The sequence below is a fragment of the Cyprinus carpio genome, chromosome A7, assembly GCF_018340385.1.
Source record: "Cyprinus carpio isolate SPL01 chromosome A7, ASM1834038v1, whole genome shotgun sequence".
NCBI lineage: Eukaryota > Metazoa > Chordata > Actinopteri > Cypriniformes > Cyprinidae > Cyprinus > Cyprinus carpio.
In genome coordinates this window covers 15,838,128-15,855,865 of record NC_056578.1, presented here as the reverse complement: position 1 = coordinate 15,855,865, position 17,738 = coordinate 15,838,128, and the positions used below count along the sequence as shown (strand labels likewise).

At 41.2% G+C, this 17,738-nt stretch overlaps 1 protein-coding gene across 3 annotated transcripts in view; it reads right to left on the bottom strand.

Annotated features, from left to right (window-relative positions):
- LOC109072431 (tetraspanin-18-like) overlaps positions 1 to 17,304 on the bottom strand; it is a 32,330-nt gene extending 15,026 nt beyond the window's left edge. For all 3 annotated transcript variants that reach the window (XM_042759921.1, XM_042759922.1, XM_042759923.1), the window contains exon 1: positions 17,078 to 17,304. The gene's annotated coding sequence lies outside the window, so the exon portion shown is untranslated. The remainder of the gene's footprint in view (positions 1 to 17,077) is intronic.
- Positions 17,305 to 17,738: the final 434 nt, after the last annotated feature.

Genomic DNA, 17,738 nt, shown 5'->3' with positions numbered 1-17,738 from the left:
ATTGAGACCTCCTACTCTAAGCTCTCTTTAAAGCTTGCAACCATCTCACTATTAGTGTTCATACATGCTTTTAGTGCTCCTAGTGTAAACAGCTAGATGTCTGCTTGGATTTCTTCTGCAACAACAAGAGCATCCAACTAAGACAAAGGCCTCGTGCTTATAATCTGATCAATGACCTTGAGAATAATATGAATGAACAATGTCTTCACTCACAAAAATAATTTCTCCAGAGGCCCTCACAAGCAGTTGATTCAGTTTAACCTTCAAGCTCGAGGATGCATCACATGCACAATTCTTCAGAGAAACAGAATATCATTAACACACTGATTATCAACTAGGAGTCCACACAACTGAAACGATATAAGGCACTTGTGTCCCGAGTACTTAATGCACTGTGTAGAAAACTCTTTGTCAACCTGTACCCTCTGAGTGCAGAGCATCAAGAGCAGATTAGCCATGGTGGGGAGTTTGTATAGGGCATGCAGCTGAGGGACTGAAACATTCATCTGTTTCCATGGAAACAAACAGAGAGGAAAATGGAGTACCAATAAAATGTTGCAGATCACATCAAGGTGTGTTAAAATGAAATGCTCAGGACAGGAGAACAGAATGGGGAGGCAGAGGCAAAGCTGAAGTTGATCAGACATTCAAATTGCTATGTTTGTGCTTTGAAAAAAGTCAAATAATAAATATTAATAATAAAAATTAAAACAAATTACACAAAAAATGTGTTGCTGAAATATCTCTATTTCTATAAAATATCTCTATAAAATTTCTCTCTCTCTCTCTCTCTCTCTCTATATATATACATGTATATATATATATATATATATATATATATATATATATATATATATATATATATATATATATATATATATATATATATATATATATATATATATATATATATATATATATACATATATATATATATAGTCCACCTCTATAAAATTATAACCTGACATATATTCTGTAAAAAAAAAAAAAAAAAAAAAAAAAAAAAAAAATTAATAAAAAACATTTAATTTATATTTTTATTATGTAAAAAACATGCCATACATTTTACTAACTAAATTCAAGAATGCATTTTCCTAAAGAAGTTTTTAATTTTTAACAAAATTTCAAACCACAATTTCCAGAACATTAATTCTGCTCCCCGGCCATATTGATCTTTGCCTGTACTAACTTTCCAGCTGTAGTGGAGTTACATCCCTCAGGAGCCGTTCAATTCTGTGGGCTCCACAGCCTGCCATGCTTCACAAACTGTAAGAAATGATGATTGAGAAAGAGCGACACATTAACTTTACCATGGCTGGAACACGGTGTGATGACTAACTCATTACAGTTGTGATAAATAAACCAGGATTTATTATCAAGACCTGTTTCCAGCTGTCATAAGGGCTACAATGGTAATTCAAAATATAATTCAATAAAAGTGAATCTGACTGTTTTGATTCAGTTCAATTAGCCAGAAAACATGTCAGCAGCTCAACTGAGGAACATCTGTTTTTCTGTTATTTAAAATACAAAATTATATACCATAATATTAATAAAGACAGAAAAAGTAGCGTAATGTAATGCAAATATATGGGCCACTGTGCATATTTAATTTTTATTTGTATTGTAAATTATTGAAAAGAATGTATTGTAGATTGGTTGGTAAAAACACTATAAAAGAGATGAGCATTGTGCTGATGTATTCTGTCCTGTTACCAGAAAAACAGCAAATATATTTTTCAAAGTATGAGTACTGAAATGAGTGTGTGTGATATTCCCTTTAAAAAAATAGGTGCTTTTTAGATTGCTTATGGAATATTTTACCTGTCACACCATGTGACAGATTCAGGCTATGGCCTAGAACAATGTGACAAAACAAAGCAAACTGTTAATGGGCTGCACTGTGCTTTTGTCATTTTGTCCTATTACGCTCTTTTAAAAAGTCTTGATTTTGTTTTGGGGGTGTACTAGAACAGGCTCTCATACTAAGTTGTTCGAAAAACACATTATTTTTCACATATATTTTACATTATTACAACACCTCTCTCCCCAGTCTGGCATGAACAGCTCGAATAGTTCCTGTATCAAATGAAGCCCTGCCTTCTGAAATACAAAATGTGCTGTGATTGGTTAGCTGGGTCAGTGTGTGTTGTGATTAGCAGCACTCGGCGCCTGGTCTGGAAATGTGATGCCCCTTACCATAGCCGTCCGTGAGCTTAAGTGTAAATATTGCATCAAAATCAAATCAATTTGAGCGTGATTTAAAACTAACGTGTCTCCGACATAGTGCATTTACATTTCCGCATTTAGCAGACACTTTTATCCAAAGTGACTTACAGTGCATTCAGGCTAACATTTTTTTTTTTTTTTTTTTGGACCTAACATGTGTTCCCTGGAAATCGAACCCACAACCTTTTGCACTGCTAACCCAATGCTCTTATTTCAGATAGTTGCCAAGGCAAAATTTCTAATATTTGTTTTTTAAGTTTAAGTGTTTCATCTAATATTTAATTTTATTTTTAGCTTTATTTAATTTGCCAAAAATGATTTATAGCAGCCTACCCATCAAGAGATTGAAAATATGTGCACTGGGAATTAAATCATATTCTTTGCACTCAACTTCTATGCTTTTCAATGTTAATTGACTCAGCCATCTAAGACATTCTGCACTATATAGCAGTGCTGTGCAGTGGAGTTTAAAAATGAGGAGGCAGTTTTATATATATATTATATATATATCACATGAACCAATCACATCCAATCATAACCGATCATATCCAATTATAGTGCGATGGAGGCATTGCCTCCTCTCATGTGGCTTCCCCCATCCATCTCAATGAGCCTCCAGGAAAGTCATGGCACACTATGGGGTGTAAAACTCAATTCCTGGAAGGCCATAACATATACCATGTAGTTTTCAATTAAGCCTGAAGGACTTGATTAGTTGAATCAGGTGTGTTTAATTATGGCTCCGGCCCTCAGGAATTGAGTTTGACACCCCTGCAAGTCAATGGACCGAAGGGAGGCAAGCCTCCGCTGTAACTTAACCTACGGATGTTGCTGTTGGACGGTGTTACTTTATAAAAACGAGTGACTTTTAGTCTTTTAATATCATATTTAGTCATATTTGCGCTGTTTTATTTTTGTAATATCGATTATTTTCTCATCTAATTTTGAGGAGAGGAGACTATACCTCCCTTGCCTCCTCAGAGGAAACACCCCTGATATATATATATATATACATATATATACATATATATACATATATATACTGCTCACCCCTGGTGGAGTTTATGATTATTAAGTGCCGGCCGTTCTATCTGCCGAGGGAATATACTGCCATACTGCTCGTTTCGGTTTACATTCCCCCGAACAACAACAACAGCAACAGGAACGATGCACTAAATGAACTGTTCCAGCAAGTCAGTGAGCATCAGACAGCACACCCCGATGCTTTTCTCATCATAGCTGGGGATTTCAACCATGCTGACTTAAAGAGTGTGTTTCCTAAAATACACCAACACATTAACTTTCCAACAAGAGGTAAAAACATTTTAGACTTTGTTTACACCACACAGAGAGGAGCTTACAAAGCCCTCCCCCTCCCCCGCCTCGGTGCCTCAGACCACATCACTGTCATGCTAATGCCTGCATACAGACCGCTCGTTAAAGTCGCCAAACCAGTTCAGAAACAGATTCAAGTGTGGCCAGAAGGATCGTCTGAGGCTCTTCAGGACTGCTTTGATACAACTGACTGGAATATGTTTAAGCAGGCTGCCACTTATAATAACTCCACTGACCTCCAGGAGTACTCGGAGACTGTCACTGCCTACATCACCAAGTGTATTGAGGATGTAACAGTCACAAAAACCATTACTGTCCGGGCCAACCAGAAGCCGTGGATGACAGGGGAAGTCTACAGACTCCTGGAGACGCGGAACGCTGCCTTCAGAGCTGGGAGACGGGGGGCCTGAGAACAGCCAGGGCCAACCTATCCCGCGGCATCAGAGAGGCTAAGAGACAGTACTCCAGGAGGATAGCCCATCAATTCAGCGACAGCAGAGACACTCGGAGCCTGTGGCAGGGGATACAGACCATTACGGACTACAAGCCCCCACAGCGGACCTGTGACAGCAACATCTCTCTGCTGAACGAGCTGAACACCTTCTTCGCTCGCTTTGAGGCACAAAACAGCTCCACTGCACAGAAGACTCCACCTCCTCCCAGTGACCAGGTGATGATGCTGACCCCAGACAGCGTGAGGAGATCCTTCAGCAGGATCAATGCACGCAAAGCTCCGGGTCCTGACAACATTCCTGGGCGTGTACTGAGAGACTGTGCAGCAGAACTCACTGATGTCTTCACAGACATTTTCAACATCTCACTTAGTCAAGCTGTTGTTCCCACATGCTTCAAAGCTACCACCATCATTCCAGTCCCGAAGAAGCCATCTCCATCATGCTTCAATGACTACCGTCCTGTTGCCACTTACTCCCATCCTCATGAAGTGCTTCGAACGGCTAGTCATGCACCACATCAAGTCTGCCCTCCCCCCCTCCCTGGACCCATTCCAGTTTGCATATCGGTCCCAACCGGTCGACCGATGATGCCATCTCAACTACCCTCCACTCAGCACTCACACATCTAGAGGAAAAAGACTCATACGTCAGAATGCTGTTCATAGACTTCAGTTCAGCATTCAACACAATCATCCCTCAACAGCTCATTCACAAACTGGTCGAGCTGGGGCTCAACACTTCGCTGTGCAACTGGCTGTTGGACTTTCTGACTGGAAGACCTCAGGCAGTACGTGTCGGCAGCAACACATCCAGCACCATCACACTGAGACACTGGGGCCCCCCAAGGATGTGTGCTGAGCCCCCTCCTCTTCACTCTGCTGACCCACGACTGCACACCGTCACACAACTCCAACCTCTTTATTAAGTTTGCGGATGACACGACTGTGGTGGGTCTCATTAGCAACAGAGATGAGACAAACTACAGGAGCGAGGTGAGCCGCCTGGCCGGGGGGTGCAGTGACAACAATCTCTCTCTGAACGTGGAGAAGACGAAGGAGATTGTTGTGGACTTCAGGAGAGCGCACACTCAGCATGTTCCTCTGACCATCAACGGTGCGACTGTGGAGAGAGTGAGCAGCACCAAGTTCCTGGGTGTGCACATCACAGAGGACCTCTCCTGGACCGACAACACCGCAGCACTGGCCAAGAAATCACAACAGCGTCTCTACTTCCTCCGCAAACTGAGGAGAGCCAGAGCCCCACCCCCCATCATGTACACCTTCTACAGAGGCACCATCGAGAGCATTCTGACCAGCTGCATCACTGTGTGGTATGGCGCCTGCAACGCGTCCTGCCGGAAGACTCTGCAACGCATAGTGAGAGCAGCTGAGAAGATCATTGGTGTCTCTCTCCCCTCCCTCCAGGACATTTATGGAACCCGTCTCACTCGAAAAGCCCTCTGCATTGCAGGTGATCCCACTCACCCGTCACACAGCTTCTTCAGTCTGCTCCCATCAGGGAGGAGACTGCGGAGTCTCCAGGCCAGGACCAGCAGACTGAAGGACAGCTTCATCCATCAGGCTGTCAGGAAGCTGAACTCGCTCCCGAACTTACCCCCCCGTCCCTCTTCTGCCTCAGGCACCACTGAACTATGAACCCCCCCCCCCCCCCCCCCCCCCCCCCCCCCCCCCAGGTCCCACATCCCCAGGTCCTTCCACCCCCCCTCCCTCTAACATACGAATGTCATGCACCAGTCACTTTGTGCAGCAGTGGTCTGCTCACTACCTCATTCACCATGGATCTGACATCATTCTACCTCCTCATCAGTCAGTTTAATAAAATAACTGCTTTGAGCCCTTTGTCACTTTGTCACTTTTAATCAGACTGAATAAGATATTATTTTTTATGCACTAAAAATCTTTTTATCTGCACTGTTTGTTCACTGGTTTGCACTCTATCTGCCATGTGCCTTGCGCTGCTTTTATTTAACCTTATTTTTATTTTATTTTTTCTATTATGTCTTTTTTTACATTCCCTTATTGTATAGTTTTATCTTATATTTTATATTTGATCTAGATTTTTTAGGCTCTACTGTTAGTGTTATCTGTATGCACCGGGGTCTGAGAGTAACGCAATTTTCGATTCTCTGTATGTATGTACTGTACATGTGGAAGAATTGACAATAAAGCAGACTTGATTTGACTTGACTATATATATATATATATATATATATATATATATATATATATATATATATATATATATATATATATATATATATATAAATTAAGGATGAATACCACAATTGCGCCATACTGTTTGTAAGGATTCCCTTCCCGTACAATTCCCTCTCCATTCCCTCAGCAAAAGCTCCATTCCTGCTGTTTCAGATGACAGGTATCAGAGAAAACCTTAAGCATGAAAAAGGAGCACTGAATGCCAAACTCTATACGGAACCTGGCTTCTCTCACAGTCTCTGGAGTCCGTTCCAGTACGGCAGGGGCAAAGGGAATCAATCATGGCCCATATCCATCCACTTACTGAGCACAAAGCTATTCAGCTACTATACAGTACCTGGGGTCCCATACATAACTGATGCTCACTGTTTGAGAAACACTCCTGACAGGACACAGAATCAGGCCATGGAACATTTGTCCAGCTTTGCTGTTGGAAGGACTAGTTCTCTCTTTTTATGTCATCATTTTTGGTGTAGGGATACCTTTTGATCTTATTCTTCAAACCAAACCTAGAGTGGTATACTTTTTAAACCTTATATTTTATAACTCGGCACACCTTTGAGGACTTAATACACACAATCCTTCTCTTCATCTTCTCAGACCTAACACCCCTATGCTCTTTACATTCACTAAATGCAGCACATTTACAGTCAGTGACCCAATGATCTCTTCTATCAACTCAACAGCATGTTTGATGAAATAACACACAAGCAGCTAGCATGACGATTAGGTTTACCATTCTCTTGGATGTTTCAATAACTATGATTGGCTCGATGATTCCTTCAGCATGAAGTCACTGGGTAATGCACTGGTTCAGTCTGAGTGGTGTGCTATCATAAAAGACACTTCCATGGATGGACTAGACATGCAAAGCACCAAGACTTTTCCCTTATGGGGCGGTTGACTTGTGAGCCAGCTGTTGACATCAATTTATGTAAATATACAAAGGGGATTTCAGGGGAGAAAATGTTCCAACATCTTCTGGCTGACCCATTCATAGAGCAGTTACATTCCATCATCAAAATATACCAACTATGGTTGCACATTTAACTGAATTAATCTAATCTTAATCACATTTTTCACAAAATCAGAGTCACAATATTGCCATTAAAAGCAACAGGCTGTGATTTAATTTCCTTTAATTAGCAGTGTTTTCCATTGTTTTCCAATGCACATATTGCCCAGTTATGTTGCTGCAAACAAAGTGCAAACTGAACGCTATACAATCTAATATAAATATTTAAATGCAGGCTATGCTATGTATTATGTGCAAATAAAAAATGTAAAAAGTTTAAAATATAAATTTTGCATTATAAATTAAATAACACTTGACAGCTTATGCAACTAAATTATAAATGATGACAAAGAAAAACAAAAGCACAACCTTTAACTTAACTGGCTAGAATGAAACTCACATTAATTCCTCTGAACAACATTTCTTTGTAAGAGACTTCTTCAATCAATCTGTCATGGTCCTGCCATCATGTCCTGACTTTTCTCTAGTCTAGAGGCAGGATCATGACAGACCCGTGTTTTGTGTACAAGCACATGGCCTTATCTTTGGGCCATGTGCTTGTGTTGTCTCGTTCCCTTGCCCCGCCCCCCCCTTGTTATCCTAGTCTTGTCGTGATTGTCCTATCTGTGCCACCTGTCGTGTCTTGATTAGTTCCCCTATTTAGATCTCCTAGTGTGCTCTGTCTTTTGTCGGTTCATTGTGATTGTTCAACTTATGTGTTCCCACCAGTCAGCCTCCAGAGATGTCTTGTCCTTTGAAACCCCTCAAAGAAGTCTTTTGTCTAGCAGTGAGTGTTTGTTAGTAGTTAGTGTTCAGAGTCTTTGTTTACCTTGTTTATTGTGTTTTGTAGAATTATTTAGTGTCTACCCTAGCCCTTGTTTTCCCCCCCGTGGGTTTTTGTTTTCCCTTTTTGTTAAATAAATCCTGTGTTTAGTTACTTAAATCCTGTCTGCTGATTTGTTCCTTTGTTGACAAGTGACTGAATGAATGTAAATAATGTGTGCTCATGAGTTAGTTGGTTGCCAGGGGTCTGACACCTGTTGGAGTTCAGTAGTGAATGTTGGATGTCGTCCCCCACCGACAGGAAGGGGGTCACCCTCCCATACTCGCCTGAGGGGGAATGGATCCTCCAAAATTATGCCCGGCTGTGGGAGAGCATCTCCCAGGAGGAGCCACAGAGGGCCCCTGGGAGTGCCTATCTGAGGAGGATCCCAGAGGGTCGTGTCCTGGCCGTGGCAACCCTGGGGAATCAGGCAAGTCCCTCCCAAAATCCTGAGGCACCTCCCACTACCTTCAGTCTCTCCCCAACAAGCGAGGGAGACGGTTGTCGTGGGAGTCAGCTTCAGAGTCTTCGGCGTCCGAGTCTGCCCTGCCCGAGACCAAACTCCCCCAACCCGCCTCTGACCCAGCTGTGGCCTCTGCACCGCGCCCAAGGAGGAAGAGGAAGAAGAAGGGGCCTGCCGGTCCTGTGACCCTGCCTCCTCCTGTGCCAGCAGCGGAGAGCGCTGGCGTGCCCGAGCCAGCAGCGGTGAGCGTGCCCGAGCCAGCAGCGGTGAGCGTGCCCGAGCCAGCAGCGGTGAGCGTGCCCGTGCCAGCAGCGGTGAGCGTGCCCGAGCCAGCAGCGGTGAGCGTGCCCGAGCCAGCAGCGGAGAGCGTGCCCGAGCGAGCAGCGGAGAGCGCTGGCGTGCCCGAGCGAGCAGCGGAGAGCGCTGGCGTGCCCGAGCGAGCAGCGGAGAGTGCTGGCGTGCCCGAGCGAGCAGCGGAGAGCGCTGGCGTGCCCGAGCGAGCAGCGGAGAGCGCTGGCGTGCCCGAGCGAGCAGCGGAGAGCGCTGGCGTGCCCGAGCCAGCAGCGGTGAGCGTGCCCGAGCCAGTAGCGGAGAGCGCTGGCGTGCCCGAGCCAGTAGCGGAGAGCGCTGGCGTGCCCGAGCCAGTAGCGGAGAGCGCTGGCGTGCCCGAGCCAGTGAATAAGAGAACAGGTTTCAAGTCTGCTGTCGTGAGGGCGGAGGAGAGAGCCGCGGCCGACACTGCAGCAGAAACTTTGATACAGTCTGTCTCGTCTCGTAAGGAGATGCCGGTTATTATTGCCGCCAAAGCCTTGTCTGATTATTTGTTCCGTCTTGTCCAGATCCTGGAAATCCCCGCCAGTCCTGTCTTGTCCCCTGACCCTGTCCCCAGAGATCCCGAGCCAACCACAGTTAGTGCTACTCCTGACCCAGTTTCTGTCTCCCCTGATCTTGCCCCGTGTCCTGTGAACGTTGCCCCATGTCCAGCTGATGTTGTCATGTGTCCTGTTGATGTTTCCCCGTGTCCCGTAGGTGTTTGCCCCGTGTCCTGTGAACGTTGCCCCGTGTCCAGCTGATGTTGTCATGTGTCCTGTTGATGTTTCCCCGTGTCCCGTAGGTGTTTCCCCATGTCCCGTAAGTGTTTCCCCGTGTCACGTGAGTTCTCCTGTCATGTCCTCTGTTGTAAATGGTCCTGAGACCACTCCCCACCCTAGACCACCCAGACCTGCCCGAACCCCTCGTTGTCAGCCTTCGTCCCGTCCTCCTAAGACTCCTACCCCACCCACCCACCCTGGTCTGTCCCCCATGAACTTTGTGGTCCCGCCTCCTCCCCTTCCCTGTTTGTTTTTCTTGATATGCCACCCTAACCCTATTTTTGTGTTTTCATGTCTGCCCTTATTACTATTTGTCATGTCGTGTTGGTTTTTGTCTCTGTCCCAGTCAGTCATGTCCCGCGTTTGATGTTCCCTTAGGGAGCGTCTGGAAGCCGCTCCTTAAGGGAGGGGTTCTGTCATGGTCCTGCCATCATGTCCTGACTTTTCTCTAGTCTAGAGGCAGGATCATGACAGACCCGTGTTTTGTTTACAAGCACATGGCCTTATCTTTGGGCCATGTGCTTGTGTTGTCTCGTTCCCTTGCCCCGCCCCCCCTTGTTATCCTAGTCTTGTCGTGATTGTCCTATCTGTGCCACCTGTCGTGTCTTGATTAGTTCCCCTATTTAGATCTCCTAGTGTGCTCTGTCTTTTGTCGGTTCATTGTGATTGTTCAACTTATGTGTTCCCACCAGTCAGCCTCCAGAGATGTCTTGTCCTTGAAACCCCTCAAAGAAGTCTTTTGTCTAGCAGTGAGTGTTTGTTAGTAGTTAGTGTTCAGAGTCTTTGTTTACCTTGTTTATTGTGTTTTGTAGAATTATTTAGTGTCTACCCTAGCCCTTGTTTTTCCCCCCCGTGGGTTTTTGTTTTCCCTTTTTGTTAAATAAATCCTGTGTTTAGTTACTTCCTGTCTGCACCTGAGTTCCTCCCTTGCCAACCCCTGACACAATCAATAATGTCCAGGTATTATAGACCTCCTTGGCTTAGACATTTTTCACATTTTGTGCACTGACTTCAGAAAAAAAAACATTTAGCACAATGGATCTAAACATTGTAAAATGTGTAAAATGGACAGTGAGAACACAACATTCCTACTGAGTATTCTCATTCAATATTATCAAATGAACAAAAATGTTTCAAAATCAAACAAAAACTCTCTCTTCTTCTGTACATATTATAAATAGCACTTTGAAATACCTTCAATCACCTGGTTGCTTATCACTACTACTACATTTTCACTTTCTTTATGTTGCATCCAACCCCATAGACCCGAAGGGACAAAATAGCAGTCAATGGTCCAGCAAGCTCTCAAAGTGCAGGATTACTTTCCTACACTGACCCTTTAGATAAACGCTTATATCACAAAGGGGTCAGAGTTTGCAGAATGGGAAAAAGAATAAAAATCTTGTCATTCACAGATTTTTCATTTTCTACTTACAGCTTGAGTGATTCCAGTATGAAAGACTGAATTAGCAACCATGAAACACCTGGAAAGACAAAGGGGCAATTCCTAAAGGGAAAAGGTGTAGGCACAGATTCTCAGACTTATTTACTGCATGACCAGATTTCTTCCCAATGTTTCACTGTCTGAGATGTTCAAACTTCCTGAAGGAGTCAATGTGATTTATTACTGCACTGGTAAAAGGCAGCGGATCTGACTTCAGCTCGCACAGCCTCACAGCAAAACAGCATCTATCCACTAAATGGCATCTGGGAGAGATGTCATGCCACTTTATGAATGCAAATTCAAAACATTAGATTAGGTACATAATTCAAGGCCACAGTACCATAAAAATCAATAATCATCATCACAATGTTCAACTATGACTGAAATTACATTACCATTATACCTCTGTGCTTTCTTGTCTAATATTTGTTGGTCTGCATAGTGTGTTCGGGCCAAATTTAATTTTGGTGAACACATCCCTCACAACAATCAAGCCATCTGGGCCTAATGATCATTATAAAGAGTCTCTCTCCACCAACATGAAGCTCAGTTTCTATTAGAGCACAGTAGGATATGGTGAACAGCAGTAAAGCAGCATGTCTAATGAATTGTGGACAGCAGTTCCTCACCCCTAATCCTCTTCTTTCTGCTTTTATTTCAAGCATATGGAGTTTGGATGTGCTTTTTCTTAATTCTAACATCACTTTATTAAATTATTTTTAATTAAAGATTATTTTGTTTCATTGGACAGCTAAAAAGACAGCTGTTCATACTGAGAACAATACTGTTAAAACGTAAACAAGTGCAAATAGTAAGCAAAAAAAAGGGGGGGGGACTGTAGAGATGAAATATTCTTTTGAGATAATGTGAGTCCTGCCATTTTCAAATTTCCAGGTTACATAAAAATGGACAATTATGGATGTTGGGAAAATTACTGAGCCAGTGCAGAGGTTTGTGGAGAGACAGATGGTGTCAGTTTATGAAAACGGCTCATGACCGATGAAAGCGAAAGTATGCACCAAATATATATATAGATATATATTTTTTTTTTTTACAAAACATGAAACTGAAATAGTTTTCATTCAGCCGAACACCAAAACCAGAAATAAAGTTTCTGCAATTAAAATTGTGTAATTTGGCTCTTTATGCTGTTAGGGGTTGTGTTGTTAAATGAAATTTTTTACCAGTAGTAGTAAAGTTCTTTAGCAACAAGCCACCTTTCAGCTGAACAAATTTTACATATTGCTACTTTTGCATCATTTGATCACAGTGATTTCTGCCAGAGCCATACATATAAACATACAAAGGGTTAACAAATTTAATTACCACAGAAACATGCTTTGTGGTTTACAGGTACTGTAGATTAACACAGGATCTTCTTAACTCCAACACAGTTCTATAACAAGAGAGCATACAGAGAGAGAGAGCAGGGTTCTGGCTCATGTTCTCATTTTCAACACCCAGCAGCTTCCACCTGCTAATAGTCCCAGTACATTAACCTTCATGTTACTGGAAAGAAAAAGTCTTAATATCACTAGGGTTTTAAAGGGAAACTTCAGTACAATGTAAACAACAGTCTAAACATTTATACAACCAAATAATCTGAACGCAAACACGAGTCTCTATTATAGTTGTCAAGGTAACCAGAGAGACCAGATACGGCCCAGGCAGGAAAACTAAAGATGTCAAATTATTAAACTCCATCCGGTTCTGCTGTGGCTGAATACAAGACAAGGCAACAATCATAGCTATAAACACAACAGTACAAAACACAAAAAACTCCCTCCTGTTCATGTTAAATATACCAGTATGAATTTCCACACACATCCAGGCTGGAACACCTGCATCCCATGATAGCAATTAGCATCCAAAACACAACACACTGATCCTTAATTATCTATTTCATGACTTTGTTTTTTTTTTTCATTCTTTAGTTTGCGTACTAGCTTTGTAGGCTTACAAGTGTTATGCCTCTTGTGATTCCAAGTTAATTACTTCTAAACTTTGAGAAATGTTCGCTGATGTACAATACTCATTTCATTTGGAAATTAATTTTGTGCATACTGTAAAAGGTCTGTCAAAGAAAACAATTAGGGAGGGACATTATTCATAGCTTACTGATAGTGCACACTAAATATCCTGCTGTATCAAAGCGTTTTTGACAGAAGGCTTTCCGGCACCAACTGGTCATTGTTCAGTATGCTGCAGACATCTACAAAGAAGCCTGCCACCATAACAGTGACTTCAGAATGTGGAGTTAAAGATCCATTTTTGTTTTAATAAAACAAGAATTTTAGCCTAGCTTCGTTTTAGCAAATTATGATGTTTTATGATGTAGATATATGCAGTACAGTTTAGATACATGATAGATTATATATGATATTTACATATGCTGTTTTATATCATTTCTATAATAATATTAATGTTGAATGAATAGAAAATACACTTACATATTACATACAACTCTGGAACCAAAGTAACACCTGAATGCAATCAAACACTCTGCACCGCAGCTTTGACTGCAGCTGAAAAACAGGAACAGATGGAACTTCTACATGTCCCTGGACACTTCACCGTGATTCTCCACAAAGACACCAGTCTACATATACATGCAGTGTGGAATGACAGAACTGCCTCATTGTGAAATGAAATTTTGTCGCCTCTCTTTTCCATCCTAATTAGCCAATGCGCTGCATGGTGCAGGTCCCTGACTAGCATCAGAAAGTAAAAATGAACACAGACACCTGTAAGCTTTATCCACATTCTCAACCACATACGGCAGCTTCAAAAGCTTTTCAGATGGGACCAGGCAAAGCCTCAATGCATGGCCTCAGCCTTTACAGGATGAAATCCGGGATCTCCTGGGTCGCCATTGATCATGGCGGAGGAAGAAACATCACAAATGCTCACAGGTGGAGCCCTGGACAAAGAAACTCTTTATTATTGGAAATGTGGCCTGGTGGGTCGTGCACATGCTCTGACAAGTTGCATGGTGTGGGGTTGTGCAATTAACAATGCTTTCTAAATTCCAATTAAATTCCTGAATTTGAATTGATGTAGCAAACACAATGAAAACACAATGCAATTGCTATTTGAATTTGAATTTATTGAACTGAAATATAACCGCAGTGTAAGTGTAGGTTAAAATTACAAAAGGAGGGTTTGTCAAGGCAAACTTTGAAAGATAGCTTGACAAAGTCTTTTTTGAAAGTTTAAATGTTGAAAAGTTTTATTGGCTTTATAGACATATAAATTTGTTTGAAATGTTATATATAGAAATTAATTTACTTAATTTACATATACAGTACACTTATTTGAACAGAATTATGGATCAGGGTGGAAGAAAACCTCATTTGCAGTATGTCATCACTTGTTGAATTTATGAACTGTTATTCATTAAATTACACTTCCTTTCATTCAAATGAATTTCATTTGAATTTCATTCAATCAAAAAAAAATCTAAATTACAATGGTGTCATTTACTCACCCTCATTTTGTTCAAGACCTGTGGATGACTTGAAAACCTTTCTTCTATGAAACACAAAAGGAGACATACAGTAGGCAGAATGACAGCCTCAGTCACCACTCACTTTCATTGAATGGAATTCAATGAAATGATGCAGATGCAATGAAAATGAAAGGTCACCTTTCTTTCAGGTTTAAAGCAACATGAGCCTAAGTAAATGACAGATTTGACAGATAGAAAGCAAAGAAAAAGCATAATCCAACACATAAAAAGACTTTTAACCTACAAGTTGTTGAGAGAGAGACGGACCACATGGGCAATGTGGGATATTTCAATTCTAACAAGTCTCTTAATTTGGGACATGAAAAGAAGCACGTACAACTCTGCAGATTGCATGTGACCAGAAATACTACCTCAATATCAATTATTATCTATTACAATCCCTTCAATAAATATTTTTTTTAAATTGAATGACCCAATATTTTATTTATCATTGTACATAAAAAACTAACAAACCCTAACAATATAGTTCTTCATCAGACATTCAACCATAATTATAAAATGTAGATGAAAACTAAAATTAACATAACATTAATGAACATGAGTAAAGTAGACAGTAGACATTATATTCTGTGCAGTAACTGGCACCACAGGTTTACTGATATACTCAAGTGCTACACCTGTGGTGCTGTTTTGCTCTTCCTTCCCCCCTGCTAGCCATAGAGACAGACTAAATCCAACAGCTTTCGACACTGACAGGCTGTATAATTGACTTAAAATGTCTTTTTAAAGAGCCATTGTTTCTGATGCTGATAGTAAACAGCAAATACACAGCGAAAAAAGTATTTGTGTTGGCATGTCAACCCTTCCAAACCCCTCTTTTTCTCCACCCAGTAAATGCATTTAATCAGTTTAATCAACAAAGGGGAATCGGGTCCTGACCGAGCTTCACTTCTCCTCTCTTTTAGACACTTCTCTAATCCCGCTGCCTCCAAATCAGCCCCTCACCTGCCAATCAGCTCCTCCCCAGCGCGACTACTTCTTTTAAGTGGCTTTGCCTGTCTTAACTAAAGCTAGAGGATGAATAGTAATAGATATCAGAGGATGATGGTTCTGGCTGCTTTAAAGGGGATTTTTCCTGACATCTATCTTAAGTTTAAATGGGCAGTCGATTTCTGGAAGCAGGGATTTGTGACAGAAGTGTCATGAACGACAACACATTGCAAGGGTATAAGGAGTACTGAAGAACATGTGTCAGAAATTATGTAGGGTGGGTTGAGCAAAAGTGGGACATCAGATAAAGCATGGCAAATAATGATTGATTATCGTTTAAATAGAATTCTGAAAATGTTATTATTTTTCTTAATGGGCATGATCAAAAGTTAACAGGAAAATGAAATGATTGGATGATGCATTAAAAAAAGTACTACTTTAGCTTAAAATGTTAGAGAACATGGCTTTCAGTCCAAATGTTTTTTTTTTTTTTTTAACTGTTATTAAGATCATCACAACAGTTAAAGCCTGAATATTCAACAATCTTATGGCAATTCAATTGCAATTGCAAACAATTTGCAATTGTGCATATATGAGCACGGAAGAAAGCATGGGCTGAAACGTCTGCTCTTTGGTCTGTTTTTAATACACTTTGCACTTTTTTCACCTTTGCATACATTTTTGAGAGCTCTTTTTTGGTCTGATTGGGGGGAAAAATGCTATAAATATTTAGTCATTCTTAGGACCAAACAAACCTGCTGTAAACTTCAATTCCCTGATGATGATTTTGCTTATGATCACTTTACCTGAAAATAACAGTAGGCTATAACTGGCAGTGGGGACCGTATGAAAACGGAAAAATGAGAAATATGGCTGGCTTGAATTCAAACGCACAATATAATCCCAAAGAGAATTTGTGAGGTTTGGCAGCTGCCAAATGAGATTACACAAGTTAACCAAAGCAAAGTAAAAACCCTTGGCGCCCGCTATGATTGCTAGTCATTTCAGCCTCAAACACAGACTTCATTCCAACAAACAAAATATAGTCTTCCGTCTTCAAAACACATTGGAGATTATTTAGGTTACACCCAAACATCACGTGACATCTCCCACCTTGTTCAATGCAAACGGATAGCAGTAATGTTTACCTGATGATCAAACCTGTAAACAATATTGTAATTTATCTCCAAGAAATGATCGTCCATACCATATGAGGTAATGTGAAATGCTCATATAATTATATTATTGTCATCAATTTAAACTAAAAAGTTAGAATTAATAATAAAAAATTCGTTAGTAGCCAAGTAATTGGGTTCTTCAAACAATTTTATCTTTTATAGCATTATAGTCCAATTTAGCACTGCAAGGTAGCCAAAGACACAACTTGTTTTATCCTGTGATATGTCATTGCAAACACATCCATGTCCGCTAAGAAACTTTCAGATCCCCAGAAATTCGCACGCGTCTCCACAGTTATCTGCTGCTTTCAGCTTTCAGCGATGTTGTCGGTGGATTAAAACACCTACCGTGTTTTGTGATATCCTCGCGTTTAAGTACAGATGAACTTAACGAAAAATCCGGTATCCAAGAGGATGAAAACGTCCTTAGTATTTCTTCAACTGTTGTGTCAGTCTATCGCCCCGTTTACTCATTCCTCTCGACAGCACTGAATCATGCAGCGGCACTGACTCCACTCAACACTACACTGTTCTGCGCGCTGTGTGTGATTCTGCTCAGCCACACGACACACTGGCCAGGGGCAGCAAGACCTTCTCGCCTCCTGTCATTTATTCTTCATATTCACATAATGGTTTCCTGTAAGTCAGACAAAATCACGAGGATGTTGTGTATATATATATATATATATATATATATATATATATATATATACCTACATCCTTATATATATTATGTTATATATAGCTATCTTTAATCCTTACTGCCGCAGCTATATATTATCTGAAACTAGTAAGAGCAAACTCGCTCTGACCAGCAGGTGTCTTTGAAATCTTTCTGAGCCAGAGGCTTATTCGGGTATAGGCTTTTTCTCAGATGAAAGATTCACAGCTGTTGATTTGATTTTTATTAACTACCTGTAGACATATTACATGAACATCAGTCCACAAAAGATGAGAGACCAAATTGTCTCTCCTTAATAAAGAATAAACATGTTGCTATATCAGCCTC